The sequence below is a fragment of the Microcebus murinus genome, chromosome 20 (assembly GCF_040939455.1).
Source record: "Microcebus murinus isolate Inina chromosome 20, M.murinus_Inina_mat1.0, whole genome shotgun sequence".
Taxonomy (NCBI): Eukaryota; Metazoa; Chordata; class Mammalia; order Primates; family Cheirogaleidae; genus Microcebus; species Microcebus murinus.
In genome coordinates, this window is record NC_134123.1 from 33,986,105 (window position 1) to 34,002,592 (window position 16,488).

A 16,488-nucleotide genomic window follows, 5' to 3' on the forward strand; every position below is an offset into this window, starting at 1 on the left:
GTGACCGACCTGTGGAGAGGGACCCGCGGACTGGGTGCTGGCCCCACACCTGTGCAGGGAGGGGAGGCGGCGGCCTCGGCCCCTGTGCATCTCCAGGGAGGCTCCGCAGGCTGCCCCACAGTGACAGTGGCCCCAGAGGACTCCCCTGCTGGCAGAACCGGGGTCCTGTGCTTGTCCATGGCCTTGGCTAGAAAGCCAGGACAGCGCCACGGCCCCGCCTGCGGCAGGCTTCTATCCGCGGGAGGGGCTCCGAGCTGCACACCCCTGGGCTACTGCTGCAGGACCTGCATTTGGTCAACTTCTTTCAAGAGCACTTGGACAGTATTTACCAAAAACGTGAAAACACAGGACTCTTTTCCCATAAACTCCACTCCCAGGAATGTATCCAGTGGACCCACGCATGCCTCGTACGAAGGATAAAAGTTTTGTCACAGTGTTGGCGTGCAAAGTAACAAAAGATTTTGGAAGCAGCCCACGTGTCCAGCATCAGTCAGGAGGGATTAGATGAAGGCGGGTGTGTCCCTCGCCGGAGCGCGGCGCAGCCTGGGTGAGGGGATGGAGGTGTTGCCGTGTGCGAGGACAAGGATGGATGCCATGCGCGTCGCCAGGTGGTGACGCTCTGAGCACGGAGATGAACGCCGGGCTGCCGTGTCTGGGGGAACAGCCCGCAGCCAGTAACGCACGCCACACAGCACATGCTGAACCCCATTCGGCAGCTCGGGGACCCAGGCTTGGAGAAGTGCCTGTCTTGTCCGAGACACCAGCCCGTGGCGGGGCAGGCGGCAGCTGGTGCTCGGCTCGCCCAGATTCCAGGCTCCAGCCTGGCACTGCTGCAACTGCCACTGGGGCAGGTATCTGGGAAGCTGGGTCCTGCGTTCCCAAAGCCGTCACTCTTTGGGGACGTGGGACATTGCACAAACAGGGAGAAAGGGCGAGCAGCAGTTTCACTGGAGAGCCTGTTACTCTGAACGGGCCCGCACTTCCCAGCCGCGGCTGCTCGGGGCTGCGGTTTGCCTCTTCAAAACCGCCGGAGCGTTCAGGTTGAGGAAAAGCCCTTTGTGCTTCCAAGTCACATGTTTTATTTTCTAGAAGCTCCAAAAGACAGAAACCGAGTCTGCTGGGGCCAGACCTGTGTCCACCATGTCTCAGAACCTGCACGTCATTGCTCCTCCATGTTGACCTCAGACACATCACGTGGAAAACATAGATTCCAGCATTTACGGTGCACGAGGATCTGTTCATTCCTCCCGTCGGTGCTGTTTAAGCAGCACTTACACGCGCCTGAGAAGGGTCCTCACGCCACTGCCAGACGCTGACAGGGAGAAGACACAACTGTTTATGCAGAGCTGAGAACCTCAAAGCGTGAATCGTCGTCACGAGTGGGGCTCCAGCATGCCGCGGAAAGATGAACCTTCTCCCAACGTTTGTGGCCTAAAGGCCAGAAAGCAGCTCCCAAAGATGGGAGATCTCTGTCTCTGCCTCTCTCTGTCTCTCTGTCTCTCTCTGTCTTTCTCTGTCTTTCTCTGTTTCTGTCTCTCTCTGTCTCTGCCTCAGTCTCTGTCTCTCTTTCTGTCTCTGCCTCTCTCTGTCTCTGTCTCTCTCTGTCTTTGTCTGTCTCTGTCTCTGCCTCTCTCTGTCTCTCTCTGCCTCTCTCTGTCTCTGTCTCTCTCTGTCTTTGTCTGTCTCTGTCTCTGCCTCTCTCTGTCTCTCTCTCTGTCTCTGCCTCTCTCTGTCTCTGCCTCTCTCTGCCTCTGTCTGTCTCTGTCTCTGCCTCTCTCTGTCTCTCTCTCTGTCTCTGCCTCTCTCTGTCTCTCTCTCTGTCTCTCGCCAACACCCACCCACATTCACACCCCACACTCACTCACGCGCTAACACACACACACCCCACTACCATCTCTAACTTGCAACGGGTTTGCCCCCAATTCCTTGGAACGTTCCCGCTTCTTTCCTGTCCTTGGGAAAGGGAAATTTCTGAATCCTTCTGGGGCTTCTCATTAAGATCCTGACAAACTCGGGAACAAGACGAACTTGAAGCCCACCACATCGCCAAATATGGGATAAAAATGTGCCCTTTCCCCCCTGCCTTCCCCATCAGTCACACAGTGGAGCCACCTACGGGCCCCCAGAGGGCCGTTCCTCACGGGCCGTGGCACCAGCTCCCGGCCAACGCTCAGCAGCCGGCATGGCCACACAGGCTCCCCGTGACACCCCAGATGAAAAGGCTTAAACTCTGCAAACAGTGCTGGGCTTTCTCAGAAGCCGGCCTGCGCCCCGCCCTCCTGGACGGCTGATTGACAGGCCCTGGGCCCACGAGGCCTCTGTCCGGGCCTGGCCCTCTCTGGGGTTCAGAGGCCCCACCAGATCATCTGCGTGGTCCGGTGGGGACCCGTCTTTCAGCTTTCCCTGCCAAGAACCCTGCCTCTTTCTCAGGCAATGGTGAAGGGGGCTGGAGGGCCAGACGGCCGGTCCCCCGCGTGGCCAGCGTGAAGTCCCCCGTTAGGAGCCGGCCGCCATTTGCCCGAGAAGCACACAGATGCAGCCAGGCCCGGCTCTCCCTCGTTTTTCACCCCGGAGATCCTTCCCGGTCGGCGACAAGCATCCGAGCTTTGGAGGGGGAGCTCAGCCGCAGCTCCCCTGACCTGGGCCACGACTGGCGTCACAGATCTCTGTGGAAGACGAGCCCCGTGACTGTTGCCACCCGTGGGTGCACGATTGTGGCCTTATATCCCCTGCAGCTGTCGGGCTCCCTGAGCGGGTGCCCTCTCCCTGAGCACCTAGTGGGCACCACGTGAGACTCCTGGGACGCGTGTGGCCACGTGGGGGACAGCTCTTAGCACCACCCTACGGATGGCCCAAGTGGCCAAGCAACCGATCAGAGTCTCACACACAGCAACAACCTGCGTGGGACTCCACATGACGTGGCTGTCCATGGAGGTCCCAGCCCCGTCTCTCTGAGTCCCGTTATTCTCAGGAGATGTTTCACAGCAGCAGCACAGAGCGTGGACTCCGAGGCCACATGCCAGCCCTAGTGCCCACTGCTGCCCTCCCTCCCACCCCACCCTCCAGGCCCGCTGGCCACCCTCCCGTCCAGGCACACACAACCCGACCACTGCAGGGCCTTTGCACGTGCTGGGCTGCCTGCCTGGAGTGCTGCCCTGCTCACCCAGAGAAGCCTGCCCCGCCCACCCGAGCCAAACCCTGCCTGCCCTGCTGCACCAGGGTCACCTCCTTACCTTGCTGCTCCCCGACATTCACAGATAGGCCTGCCTGCTTGTTATGGGGTCTTTCCTCTACAAGGCTACAGGTGGCTATGGGTGGCTGGGGGTGGTGGGCACCAGAGAGAGTCTTGGGGAGAAACTGCGGCCAGAGGGGCTGTGGGGCCTCCCAACCTCCCAACCGAGGCCCTTGCCGGCCACATGTGGGATTTATCTGGGCCTCTCAGCATCTTGGGAGGTCAAGGATGGAGCACAAAGACCCTCAGAGGTCAAGTAAATTACTTGAGGTCACAAAGCCACTTCGTGGGAGGTCCCCACACGGCTGTTTCTCCTTCAGCTGGGTCAGCCCAGCCCGAGCCTGCACATAAATGACAGTTGGGGGGGCCGCACCACTGGCCGCCCCCACCAGCCATGCGCAAGGGTGCCATGTCCTCGCCTGCACTTGTCATTTTCCATTTTGTCCACAGCTGTCCCAGTGGGCGTGCAGCAGTGTCTCTGTGGTTTCGACCTGTGTTTCCCCCACAGCTCATGGCACTGGGCACCTTTTCGTGGGCCCGTTACACGCAAAAGGCCACGCAGTGGATGATTCCACGTCTGAAATATACAGAGCAGGCAACTCCTGGGAGACAGAGGCGGTTGCGGGGGGCTGGGGAGGTTGGTTGGGGAGCGACTGCTAATGGAGACAGGGTTTGCCTTGGGGCAGATGGAATGCTCCGGAATCAGACAGTGGTGAGGGCTTCATGACACCGTGGATGTTATTGATGCCACCAGACCATACGCCTCAAATGGTTAAAATGGTGAATTCCACGTTTGGTGTATTTTACCACGATGAGAATTAAAGCGGTGAACTGCTGCGGGCTATTTTGGAAGGGGGTTGCCTAATTGTAATTTTATCATCTTCTAACCTGCTCCTTTCTTTTCTGGGGATTTTGGCATATTTATGAACAGGCCGGGACTCTCGCCAAGGCTTTCAGGAATTTGCCTTCAGGAAAAGGTCTTGGGAAGCCCACCAGGGCTGTCTCCGTGTGTCATGCTCAGGTGTTGGCGCCCGTGGGGGGGACCTGCTGATCGCTGGCTTTGCTCAGCGGGACAGAGGCCGCGGTGTCCACGTCAGTGCCCGCTGTCACCCCCAAACACATCCGGCTCCCAATTACATCGACGCCCAGCCCCGTGTGGAAGCTGGAAGCACGTGAACTAATAACAATAAATAGTTATTTGGTTACTCTGCAGACACATTTGGACTGCATTTCAGGCAATTTTATGGGCAAATGCTATTTTGAGCATTCCCAAATCCCCAAACTGCACATGAAACATCTGCAGGGCGAACATGTGGAGTTTCCAGCTCACAGCTCTTGGGCATAAATCTTAAACTGTCCCAAGACCCCGTCAGGACTGGTGCAGACCCCCGAAGTGCTGTCCTGGCAGGCTGGACGGTGCCCGCAGGCTTCGGTCCACCTGCACGTGGGCAAAGAGGCCGAATCCACGGCAAGGCACCTCGGGGAAGGAAGGGGTGGGTGGGCTTCGGGGAGACCTGGAGGGCCGTGGATGTCACCTGCTCTGGTGGACCCTCCACACTCTTGGTGGGGCTGTTGTTGGCCACACCCAGCTCTTCCCAACCTTAATTTAAGGTAGATGCATGGGCACAGGTGGGTACAGGTGGGCACAGGTGCACCTTCCTCCACCACCTTCTCTTTTAGGCCTGCAGCCCCTGGCCCTCAGCCCCATCTGCAGTGTCTCAGGGCCACCCACTGCTCTGAAGTCCCCATGGGGATTCCCAGGGCTGGCCACCGAGCTCCGTCCAGTGCTCAGCCCCTCTTGCCACAGGAGGTTAGAGGTGCTGTCCTCAGCCCTGGCCTTCTCCCCCAAGAGCAGCACACGGTCATCTCCAAGGGCGTCCCCGGTCACCGCGCCAGTCCAGGCCTGTTCTCCTGGCGACTTGCCCCCCACACCATGTGTCCCTCTTGCACTCACATGTCTGGCACGTAACAGATATTTGGGATAAATTAATAAGCAGATGAATGAATGAAAACATCACGGGGGTGCAGTCACTGAGGGTGGCACCACAAAGGCACCCTCACCCCAGGACAGCAGCCTGGGTCCCGTCCGCCTCACGAGGTCTATTCCCTGAAGCACCATGGAAGGGTCTGGAGAGCAAACGGTGACTCATGGGCACGCACCATGCTGCCACATGCACCCGGCTCCTATTGGCGTGTTCCCACTCAGCTGTTCTCCGTTTGTACACACACTTGTCATGACCGCAATGGTGCATAGTTTACTGAGTTTTAAAATTTAGTATGACATCACTTACATTTTTCTAAGCTTAAATTGGCCCCTAAATGTTTGACCATGTTTTGTTTTTTCAAAATTTGAGAATAATATATATGTATATTTATTATAGAACAGGGGTCTGTGGCCCGTGGGTCAAACCCCACCTGCTCTTGTAAGCACAGGGTTGGCAGAGCACAGCCACACTCCTTCACCCCCACCCCGACCATGTGGGGCTCATGACAGAGACCGGGAGCACGCAGCCTACAAAGCCAGAGCTGTTCACTATCTGGCCATCTAAGGAAATGTTTGCCAACATTCTAGAATGTTTTAGAACATTCAGGTATTTTACAGGTATTGCCAGTTAGGTTACCTGGCAGTGAACATCTTTGCACGTTTGACTTTTAACGTCTAATCTCATTTTTCCTCGGTATTAAGCTTTAGGGATGGAATTACTAGACGGAAGAGAATTAACATTTTTTGCAATACTTCATATTTCCCTGTGGTTGCACCCACACTGCGAAAATTCACCAGACTGTCAACGTTCATGAACGCTCTGGTTCCACACAGCCAAATAAGCACCGAGTGTCACATTGGGAAGGGCAGGAGTCAGTGTGGAAGGCATAGAAATGACACTTGGGGACTTCTTTACTGTCATGACTCTGACTATTTAGTGGACGGATCTCATTCTCAAAAGTCCGATAATAGAGTTACAGTGAACCTTCTTCTAGAGAGATCTCCAAACACCTTCGCTTATTGCAAAAAAGCCTGTTTCAGAGAAAGGGGGTATTTCTCTACAGGAGCTGCTCTCTGTGGGGGCTGCGGTTGCCGTGGGGTGGACCTCCTTGGGGTCAGTTAGAAGGACTAGATTCTCATCTGGGGACAAACTGCCTTGCAAAGGATGTATTTCTCCAGCCTGCAGGCTGTCACCTCCCGAGAGACTCACACAGAGCATGGACACAGCCCCGGCCGGGCCGGGCCGCTCAGCCTGAGGTCCGAGCCAGGGCTGCCCAGGGGGTGTCCAGAGCCGCTGTCTGCGCTGCTGCTTCTGCTGTGAGACACCCCAGGCTGGGGCGGCATGCGTCCCCATGGCTGTCCCGGAGCAGACAGACACTTTCTGAGAGGCTGGCAGGCCCGTGGCAGCCAACCAAGAGCCCTCAGGCATCTCGCGGTTTGTTTGTGCCATTTCTCAAATTGTCCGGGAAGACGTTGTCAGGTGTCGCTCAGCCCCGGTCCCCCACCCTGCCTCCGCCCTGTGCAGCCCCACGCCTGGCGCAGGACAGAGGACACCCCCTGGAGTGAACGTGGAAGGAGACGGACTCTGGAGTCCTGACCGTCACGGCCCCAGCGCTTCCCACCCCAGCTGGCCATCGGGACTCCCTTGGGGAGCTTTTGCAAAGCGCTGAGTTGTATGTGGGGCATCCTATTCCATACGGTGTGATGTCAGTGACCTGCGGTGGGACCCCCCCAGGGAGGCTAAGAACCCCGCTCTTGCCTGAGTCTCTGCTTCTTGGCCTGACACCTCCACCCCTCTGCACCCCACCCCCGCCCCTGCCCTCCAGAGCTCCTGCAGACGCCCACGAGGCCCCGCATCTCCCTCCCCCGGCTCCTCCACCGCGGGCCTCTCTCTCCACCCCTTGCCACCAGACCGCTCTGACACACCATAAGAACGTGCACCAAACGGGACCACGGAGGCACGGGGAGATGAGACGTGGCCCAGATCTCAAAGGCTGGCACACCTGGGTTCCCACCCCGACTCTAGCACTTCCCGGCTGGCTGATTAGGGGCAAACTGTTAGCTCTCGACCGTTTTCTCGTCTGTAGATGGGAAGTAACGACAGCACACAGACTGGACAGTTGCAAGTACTGCAGGCGATAGTGTGCGTCCTCAACAAATAACAAGCCTAAAAAAACGTATTGCTGCTATTACTGAAACAGCTGCCCTCTACTCTAGCCCAGCATGTTTCTAGAAAGGGTCTTAGAAAACTACCTGCGTTTGGCCTCTTCAAAGATACGTATGTGTGGTTCCTATCTTTGGTCATCTTAGCCATAGCAAATCCTTATCTTTAGAAATTGGTTTGAATTTTAAAATAGCACTTCAGAGTTGGTCCTGGTGAATCATTGATTTGGCAAGCCTGAGTTGTGCTCCAAGTGAATAAAAAAACAAAACCAATTTCACAATTTGATGCTGCAATCCCTGGGTGTACCTGAACGTCCCCAACATCCAAGACCCGTCACGTATTGACAGTGCCTCTGTGGATGGGGTGTCCTAGCTATCTGTCTGTCTATCTGACAAGTACCCGCCAACCCCTGGCAGAAGGCAGCCGGGGATGGATGCACAGATAGATAGATGGGTAGACAGAGGGATGGTGGGTGCCGGACACGTAATGGAAACCACTTGACATTCTTAGGAACACTCATAATGCTCAAAGAGCATCATGGAAAAACCTAATGACAATTAGCCTCACGACACAAAGCATATCCAGAGCTATTGCTGAGGACAGAAACTCTCGGTTAAATAACCATAAATACATACAATTCTCATGTGTCAATAAAAAGGGAAATTAGGGTCTTGAAAACGAAGCAAAGCTTTAGCGGGAGCTGGAAACTGGAACCCACCCTCTCGTTGCAAAGCGAACGGGTGATCGTTAGTGGATGCACTTAAGTCAGGACGTGGACGTGGAGAGTCCATCATCCCAGAAGCATCTTTAATCACACGGAGGCAACGGTGTCTGGTCCAGCCAGGGACAGGGTGTCTATGGGCTCAAACGAGGACACCTGCTGTCCCCTGACGCCAGCACTAAAGCCCTGCTTGGTACCCACTGGGGGAGGTGACCGTGGCCCCTAGAGGCAGGTGTCGTGTCCTATCCACTGTGGCCCTGGGAGGCCCCGGTCCTCGCTCACAGGCCTGTTCCCAACCCTTCCCTGTCTCCCGTCTCCCAGAACCTCATTAGTTGCATGAGAGGGCAGGCACAGGCGCGCTCTGGGAGAATGACCTGAACCGTATGTGTTCCACACTGCTCTGGCTCCCGCAGGTGCAAAGCACCCAGGGTATGTTAAGGAAATGCCATCATCATCATCACCATGGTTACCACTAGCTTCCACTGCAGCTTTCCACCGAGTAAGATGATTTTGTGAACTAACCCACTCAGCCCCTCCGCCCCCAGCGTGGCCACTGCGAGATCCTCATTCCCTTTGCTCAGAGGGGCCAACTGAGGCACAGGGAGAGAAAGCCCCTGGAGGCCAACCAGGCAGGCGGTGGCAGAGGTAGGATTTGAACCTGGGTCTGGACTCCACACTCCCAGGGTGTGTCTCTAAGTCTCCAACGTCAACAACCCATCAGATACTGACGGTGCCTTTGCGGATGGTGCTGGCCCCAGAACCCCCGAGTTCTGACCCGTGATGACGGTGGTTCTCTTCTCGGAGGCTAAACGCCTGTTTAAAGCTAGTTGAAAACATGCCGTTGGATGCACTTAGGCACAAAAAATGCATTGATATGCCTGAATAAAATTAGAAGATTTCATGGTTAATTTAGCACACTGGACCATTACGTTGGATAATTCCGTCGTTTGGTCTTTTTTCAAATTGGCTGATGCTACTATTGCTACGGCTACAAATGAAGAGGAAACCCTTCCTGTGTTGTCTCGTGGCCAAACCGGCCAAGAGTTTTCCAGTATCTGTAATTATTACGGAGAAAGTGTGTCCTAGTCTCTGTGAAAGCAAGTTTCCAATTAAGATCTTTATCACCAAACACATTGAGGAGATGGAGATAAACATCCCAGTTGACCCCAAATGCCTTTTTTCGGAGTTTGCTTTTTGAGAACGTGCATGATTTCATTTTAAGTTGTTGGGCATTTTTGGTGGCCGGCTGTCTTTGTTTTCTGTTTTTGTTTTCCACGGTTCGGCGTTTGTCCCACTTGGGAGGGGCACGAGGTGCGGGGGGAGGGGCATCTGGGGCTCCACGCTGACCACCAGGGCCAGGCCCCACGAGCAGACCAGCTGCTTTGGCTCTGGAGACCAGCCTCCTGGGGAACATTCCAGAACAGAGACCACGAGGCTGAGCGACTCACCAGGGTCAGGCGCCCACAGAGCGAGGCTGTGGGCAGGTCCCCATCCTCAAGCGTTAGGTCCCAGCTCCTCCCTGGCGGGGGTGGGGGATGCTGCGTGCCCCCCACTTTCTGAGCAATCAGAGCCTTTAGAGTGGAGATAGGGAACACAAAACTGTTAGACATTTTGTTTCACGGTGTTATATAAGGCTTGGGAGAAATAGCTTGAAAATATAGAGTCATATTTTTGGCAGGTGGAGATTTCTAGATGGGGTCATGACTATTAATGAGGACTTAATAAAGATTCTAAATGATTCCCCAAAGCCCTTTGGGGAGCAGGCGTGTGAGTCAGCATATACAATGGGACACGTTTTTGTGCTTCCCAAAGGGGAGGTGTGTTTAAGAAGGTCGAGACACATTTGTTTGGAGAATGAGCCACAGAGTTAATCGAGAAGAACAAAGCAGCCACATGACACTTACCCAGTCATTTACATATTTATTCAAAATATCCAAACGTCACATCTGCTGGGTGTCAGCACAGGACCCGGCCGCGTCTACACTTGGGAGAGTCCAGCTCTGACTTGGGGGTGGGAGAGCACTAGCCAGGCCTGGCTGGGGTGCTGGGGGCCCCTCGGCGGCCCACACGGGCACCTTCCTCTTCTCTGGGGCCGGCACTCTCCCTGCAGAGAGCTGTCCCCTATCTGAGGTCTTGAGAAAAATCGAGTTGCTGACGAGCCCTTTCTGGATGTGTTACAACGTCGCTTATCACCTACCCCTCCTGCCGTTGCACAATCCATGCCAGCCGCCAGCCGCCTTGTCCCTGGCTGTGCCAACGCCCCTCCCCTGCAGCGGAGCATCCGTGTGCAGTCTCCCATGGCTTCAGAGTAAAAGGCTCGTATTTTCTGGTCTCTGCACCAGGAAGATGTTCCCTGATCGGATCTTTCCTCTGTCCCCGTTCTCTGAGGTCCACGGCAGTGAGGAACATCTCCAGGACCACGGGGTGAGCTAGGCGCAGGCCTGGCCCTGGGCCCCGGCCCCCTGGCCCCCTCAGGGCTCCCTCCCACCACAACGTGAGAGTCTGGCAGTTGTGAGGTGGGCACTGCAGATAATACACCAGGTGGAAATTTGGGGCCCAACATTGCCACATTTATTAATTTTTAAAAGGCAAGATCTTTTTTGTTATGATGAAAAACTCCTCCGTCTCTAAAAGCTCCGAGTTTCCAGACGTGCATAACCTCAGGGGAATCCAATCAAACCAACTCCAGTAGAGCGGCAGTCTGCAAAACGGCGAGCCCGCACGCTCCAAAGTCCTCCGTGAAATAAAGAACAAGACCGACGACGCAGCCGCATTTCGGATTAAAGGGGACGCAGCGACACATGGCAACCGCGCACCGCCAGAGCCCGGGTGGAAGCCTGGGTTGGGAGGAAAAGTTGCTAAAAGCGCAGTCTTGGGGGAGGGGGGCATGGGCAATATACACGACCTTAACATTTGTACCCCCATAATATGCTGAAATAAAAAATAAAATTAAAAAAGCACAGTATTGGGACAAATGGTGAGATCTGAACGCGAGTATCAGCTGAGAGCATCCTGGCAATGGGGAGCTACGGGAAAGTGTCCTTGTTGCTAGGAGACTGCCGGTGAGTTCGGAGGCGGGGGGACACACCCTCCACGAGCGGCTGTCAGAAGTCAGCAAAAATAAAAAATGATGGTGACGTGATGTTGAGAGAGAGAAGTCGCAAAGAGCAAACCACAGACCAGCCTAGGTGGCAGGTCGCTGTACTATCTAGCAATTTCTCTATAGGTCCAGATATTTTTCAAAATAAAAACTTTAATAAAAACAAGTAGAACAGGAGGAAACAAAGCCAGCTGAGCCAGGCCAAGCCTCCCTGCCCGGCCACCCCGCCACGGGCCCCTCCCTGGGCCGGAGGCTGCCCTGAGCAACAGCGCCCGCCGCAAAAGGGGCTCCGTAACCGTCTCACCCAGGGCTCAGGCGTCAGGACGGCCAACCGCCCACATGTGCCAGGCACACGGAGGAGGGCAAATCAGATGCGGCTCCCGTCCCCACGGAGCCCATGGGCCAGACGCGCCCAGATGAGGAGCACACGTTGACCCGCGTCGAGTCACAGCTGAGCGTGTGTGCTGGAGGAAGCCAGGAACCGGCAGCAAGGACCAGGACCAGATGTCAACTGGAGCAAAGCCCAGGCAGGGAAACCAAGGCCTGAAGAGTGACCCGGGGAAGGCAGGAAGCGGCCCAGGCTGCGGCGGCCTCCAGCGCAGCAAGGTGGGGAACGAAGGCCCGAGTGTTGGGACCAGAGCAGGGACAGGTCGGGGACTGGAGGGCACTGGCCTGGACCCCCACGCTGTGGGCACCGGGCTGTCCTGACCAGGAACCACGGAGGGGTGGGACCTGTGTCTGCCCCGACCCTTTTTCCCTCCACCACACTGGCATCCTGTACAGATGGCGGCACTGAGAACAGGACCGCTTGGGTTGTGTGCTCTGTGTGGCAGACACAGCTCTGCACACTGGACATCTCTGGGCAAATCCAGTGCCCGCATCAGCCTAGCCAGGACAGTACAACTGTTATCCCCACTGTGCAGACAGGACAACTGAGGCCCCCAGGCACCAGGGCCGTGTGGAGAACAGCTCTGCTCCGGGCTGAGTGGGTTCCTCCAGATGGATGCGTTTGCATCCTCAGCCTGGTACCTGTGCATGGGACCTGATTTGGAAGCAGGTTTGTTGCAGATGCAGCCACGTTAAGATTAGGTCACGCTGGGTTGGCGGGGGGGTGGGGGGGTTGGCCCTGATCCAATGCCTGGCATCCATACATGGAGAGGGTCATGGCCCCACAGCGAGGGCAGGCGGCGGAAGTGCAGCGGCGCAGTTGCAGACTGAGAAACCCCAGGGGCTACGGCAACACCTGGAGCTGGAAGAGGAGGAAGGAGCCTCCAGAGGGAGCGCGGCCCCGCCCACACCTGGTGTCACACGCCTGGCCCCCGCAAAGCGAGAAAATAAACCTGTTGTTTTTAAACCCCCACCCCCGTCTGTGGTCACCTGTTACTGCGACCACAGGAGACTAACTCCAGCTCTAGAAGGGGTCATCAGACCCCCCATAAACAGGGCCGGCCCCGCACCCTACAAGGAGACGGCGGTATCGAGGGGTCTGCAAGGGGCTCCCAGAGTCCATTTGGGAACAATTGTACGTTATTCACTAGGCCCTCCCGCGGCTCGCCATCCGCCCGGCCCCCAAAGCTGTGTCGGGCTGGAAGCCGGTGGACCCCACAGGAAGGAAGAGTCGAGTGGAGTGGTCCCCATTCCTTCCCCTGCCCCTTCCCCCTGGGGGCATCATTAAATAAATTATAAGCCGGGGCTGTACCGGGGTTGTCCCACGTTTGGGCCCAGGCCTGGTTTGAAGGACAGCTGTCTGCAGAGGAGCCGGAGGCCTCCGAGGCCCCTGCCTGCAGGCCGGGCCAGGGTGGCCACCACGGCGGCGTCCCTGGGAGCCGGCAACAGACACCTGATCAAATCAGCATGTGCAGCTGTCCAAATCGTGGTCCTGAAACCCGATGACCGTGGCTGCGAGGGGCCGGGGACAATGCATAGAAGAGGAACCCCGTTCTAAAGAAAACACTTGTGGGAGAAACAAAGGGGACTTTCTCGAGCCTGCCCTGCCTGCCGACCTTCCCTGGGAAGAAGCGGGCAGGGGGGCGGGGCAGGGAGCTCAGGGAGGCGGGAAGGGCAGCACCTGGCCTGTCCCGATGGTGGGCCCGGCCCCCACCTGATTCCTGACCACCGATGGCTGTTTTGGCAAGCAAGCATTTGGGCTCTGCAGGAGGGAGTGATCCAGCACGCATTTTCCTCGTGTGAAACGAGCCAGCCCCGAGGGATGGGGAACTATGGAAGTTTTCATATGGGAGTAAACAAGCCCCTTTGATTTTGCTCTCCAGGTACACCAGGAATAGACACGTGGTCCGACATCCAAGCAGGGAGATCGCCTGCTTTTTGTATAACAGTAGTGGCTGTTTAGAGAGAGGAGCAATGGTTACACTTTCGAGTCTTAGCCAGAAATTGCACATAAACAAACTGTCATGACGGCACCAACGAGTGCCAGATGCGGCCAGGTAGAGGGGTGGGAGCTTGTCTGGGCCGCCCTGCAGCCGAGGACAGGCGGGCAGAGCAGGCCAAGCCACAGCGCAAGGCGCTCTATGAATGGGCTAGACCAGGAGCTCAGACTCGCAGGATTTGCTCTGGGGACGGAGTCCTCAGCTCCCGACACCCCCTGGAAAGATGCTTCTGGACCCTGTGGTTGGACCAGCAGCTCGGGGGGGAGGGGGCTGCCTGGGGGTGGGGACAGCAGGGGTCAGAGCATTTCACTGAGCAACATGGTGGACACCACCTTGCTCACAGCACTAAAAGGCAGGATAAATATGCGACCACACACAGCGGTTTTGCAGGGGTGACGGTTGTGAAGGACACTCACTGCCCCAATGACTTCTAAGTCAGATGGCGGCACAGAAACCAAGGCCAGCTGTCACAAGAGGACATGCTCTTCCCTGAACAGCCTAGCATCGTTGCTACCATCATCACTAACAATGGGTGATGTCCTTGTGCCAGGCAGGGTCCTAAGCAGTCAACATCCAGCATTCCACTTAATTCTCCCAACATCTCGCCACATAGCATGATTATTTCTCACTTCACTGGTGTGCTAGCTGAGGCTTTGGGAGGTTAAGTGATTCGAACACATCCTCCAGACCAAAAGTGGAGGGGCAGGCGGTGGGGCCACATGGCTTTGCCCCCGGCCACGTTCAGTGCTTCGTGGGATGCTGTTCTCTCTCTCAGTGGCCTTGCTGCCTCAAACAATTACAGTTGCTCAGTAATTTCATAAAATATCCCCCACATATTCAGTCATCCATGCAGCAAGTATTTTCAGAACAGCTCTTGTGTCGGACTCTGTAGGTGTCTGCACAAGGGACGGGTCTTGGCCCTGGGGACAAGTCAGTGAATGAAAATGACAACAGCGGAGCTGACATCCTAGTGGGGAGAGACAGGCACTGAGCACAGTGAAGAAGTAAACTGGAGAACAAGCTAGATAAAAACAGGACGGGGTAGGGGGACTGGGTTGGAGCATGCGTGTGGATGTACCACATGCCAGCTCCACACTGGAAGCCACGGTTCGAACATGAAGAAGGCGAGGTTTCTGCACATGAGCCGCTCAGCCGGCTGGGAGAGGCCGATGTGGGAACCAGTCCCACCAAAGTGCAATGCGACGGCAAGACCAGGGTGGTGTGGGAGCAGGAGGGAACAAGCCTAGGTCTGCTCCCGGGTGACGGGGGTGGGGGATCTGCACGGAGGCACACACATGCACGTGCACCGTGTCCCTTGCCAGGTAACTGCCACGACCACGGCTGCTGTTGCCATCACTGGAGGGCTGCTGAGCATTGACCCACACAAGCATCATCTCACCGCACCCTCAGAAACCTCTGTGAGAAAGAAACTGAGGCTCTGAGGGGTAAAGACCACCTGCCTTGGGCCCCACAGAGAGTGGCGGGTGTAGAATCCCCACCAAGGTCGGCGTCTGCCTCTCGCACTTAGCTCATGCCCCAAACCCTGCTCTGCAACACTTTGGAAGGAAGAACTACTTCCTCTCTCTCCTGCTGTGAGCCTGGCACGGCGTCCTCACTGATTAGATGCTCAGTAAACAGTTGCTGAATGCACAAAGGCACTTGGAAGTTGGCAGCTGCATGTGGTTCTGTGCTTGGTGTCCTGCACATCCTCTCTCCGTCCTGCACACACAGGGCAGGGGAGAGACACACGCCTAGGATGTCAGACATGTACTCAGCCAGTGTTCTGGCTGAAGGACTAGCTGTCTCTCTCCCAGATGCTCCCTCTGTCCCACCTGACACAGGGCAGTTTGCATGACGCCTGGCTCTGGAGCCGCAAGGCACCTCGGCTTCCTTCCCTGCACTCCCTGGTCATGCACTACTCAGGGTGTGATGGTGATTGCGCCGGACTATCCTCGAACCCTCAGCCAGGCAACAAGCCGGGCCTTGTGCCAAGCCTGGCCGGCTGGCCTCTCTTTGCCCTCCCCAGCAGCCCGCAGGAGGATCCAAACTCCAATCCAGCTAGCGGCACCTTGCAAGTTCCTGCCGAGTGGAAAGGCCCAGAAAGGTGAGCCTGTTCGTCAAAGGCTCAGCCCAGGCCCGAGGAGCAGGCCAAGAATGAGCTCTGTCCAAGGCACCCCGTGAGGCCATGAAAAGTCCTCCTGGGGTGGGGTGGGCACAGTTTTAGGCTGAGCTGGCTCCAAGTCAAGGGCGTCAGCAGTTTCATCTATCTGAAGCCTTTCCAAACCTTTCCCAGCGGAGGAGCTACGCTCCAAGGCTGCGCCCTCCGGCTTTGCAGTGAGGCCCTGGCACCTCTGCCTGCCATCCGGGCCAGGAACAGCGGGGCCGGCTCCTTGGCCCCACAGCCCTGGCAGCTGCAGCCGCACACAGAGCCCCATTGACGTCCAAGGGACGATGGAGGAAACAGCTTGCAGACCTGACCCCAGCAATCCAGCCGAGCGTCCCAGCAGGGCCGCGGGCGGGGGAAGGATGAGGTGGGGAGAGACGCCCTGACTAGGGGGTGGGCCCGGCCATGCTCGGGCAAAGGTGAGTCCCAAAGGGCCTGGGAGCCCCCAGCGAGGGCCATCTTGGTCCAGGACAGGAGCTGCCGTCCGGAGAGCAGGACTGACCCCCAGATCCTGCCTGCATTCCTGGCGGCTGGTGACATTTAGGGAGCGATGGTCCTGGGCACCTGCTCCTCACGCTGCGTCTGATGGATGCCACAAATGTCGCCAAGCCAGTCCCCAGCGGGTAGACTCGCGCTACTGGACATCACACGAACTCCATCGCCACGTCAGCAAGCGCTCACTGGGTGCCTACTCGGGATTAAATGGGGGTCTTGCTGCGTCCCGAAGGGTTGAGGT

General features: G+C 56.8%; 1 protein-coding gene across 1 annotated transcript in view; it reads right to left on the minus strand.

Moving 5' to 3' along the window:
- Positions 1–16,488, minus strand: part of MTHFSD (methenyltetrahydrofolate synthetase domain containing) — a 427,514-nt gene that overhangs the window by 189,910 nt on the left and 221,116 nt on the right. The gene's annotated exons all lie outside the window — the stretch shown is intronic.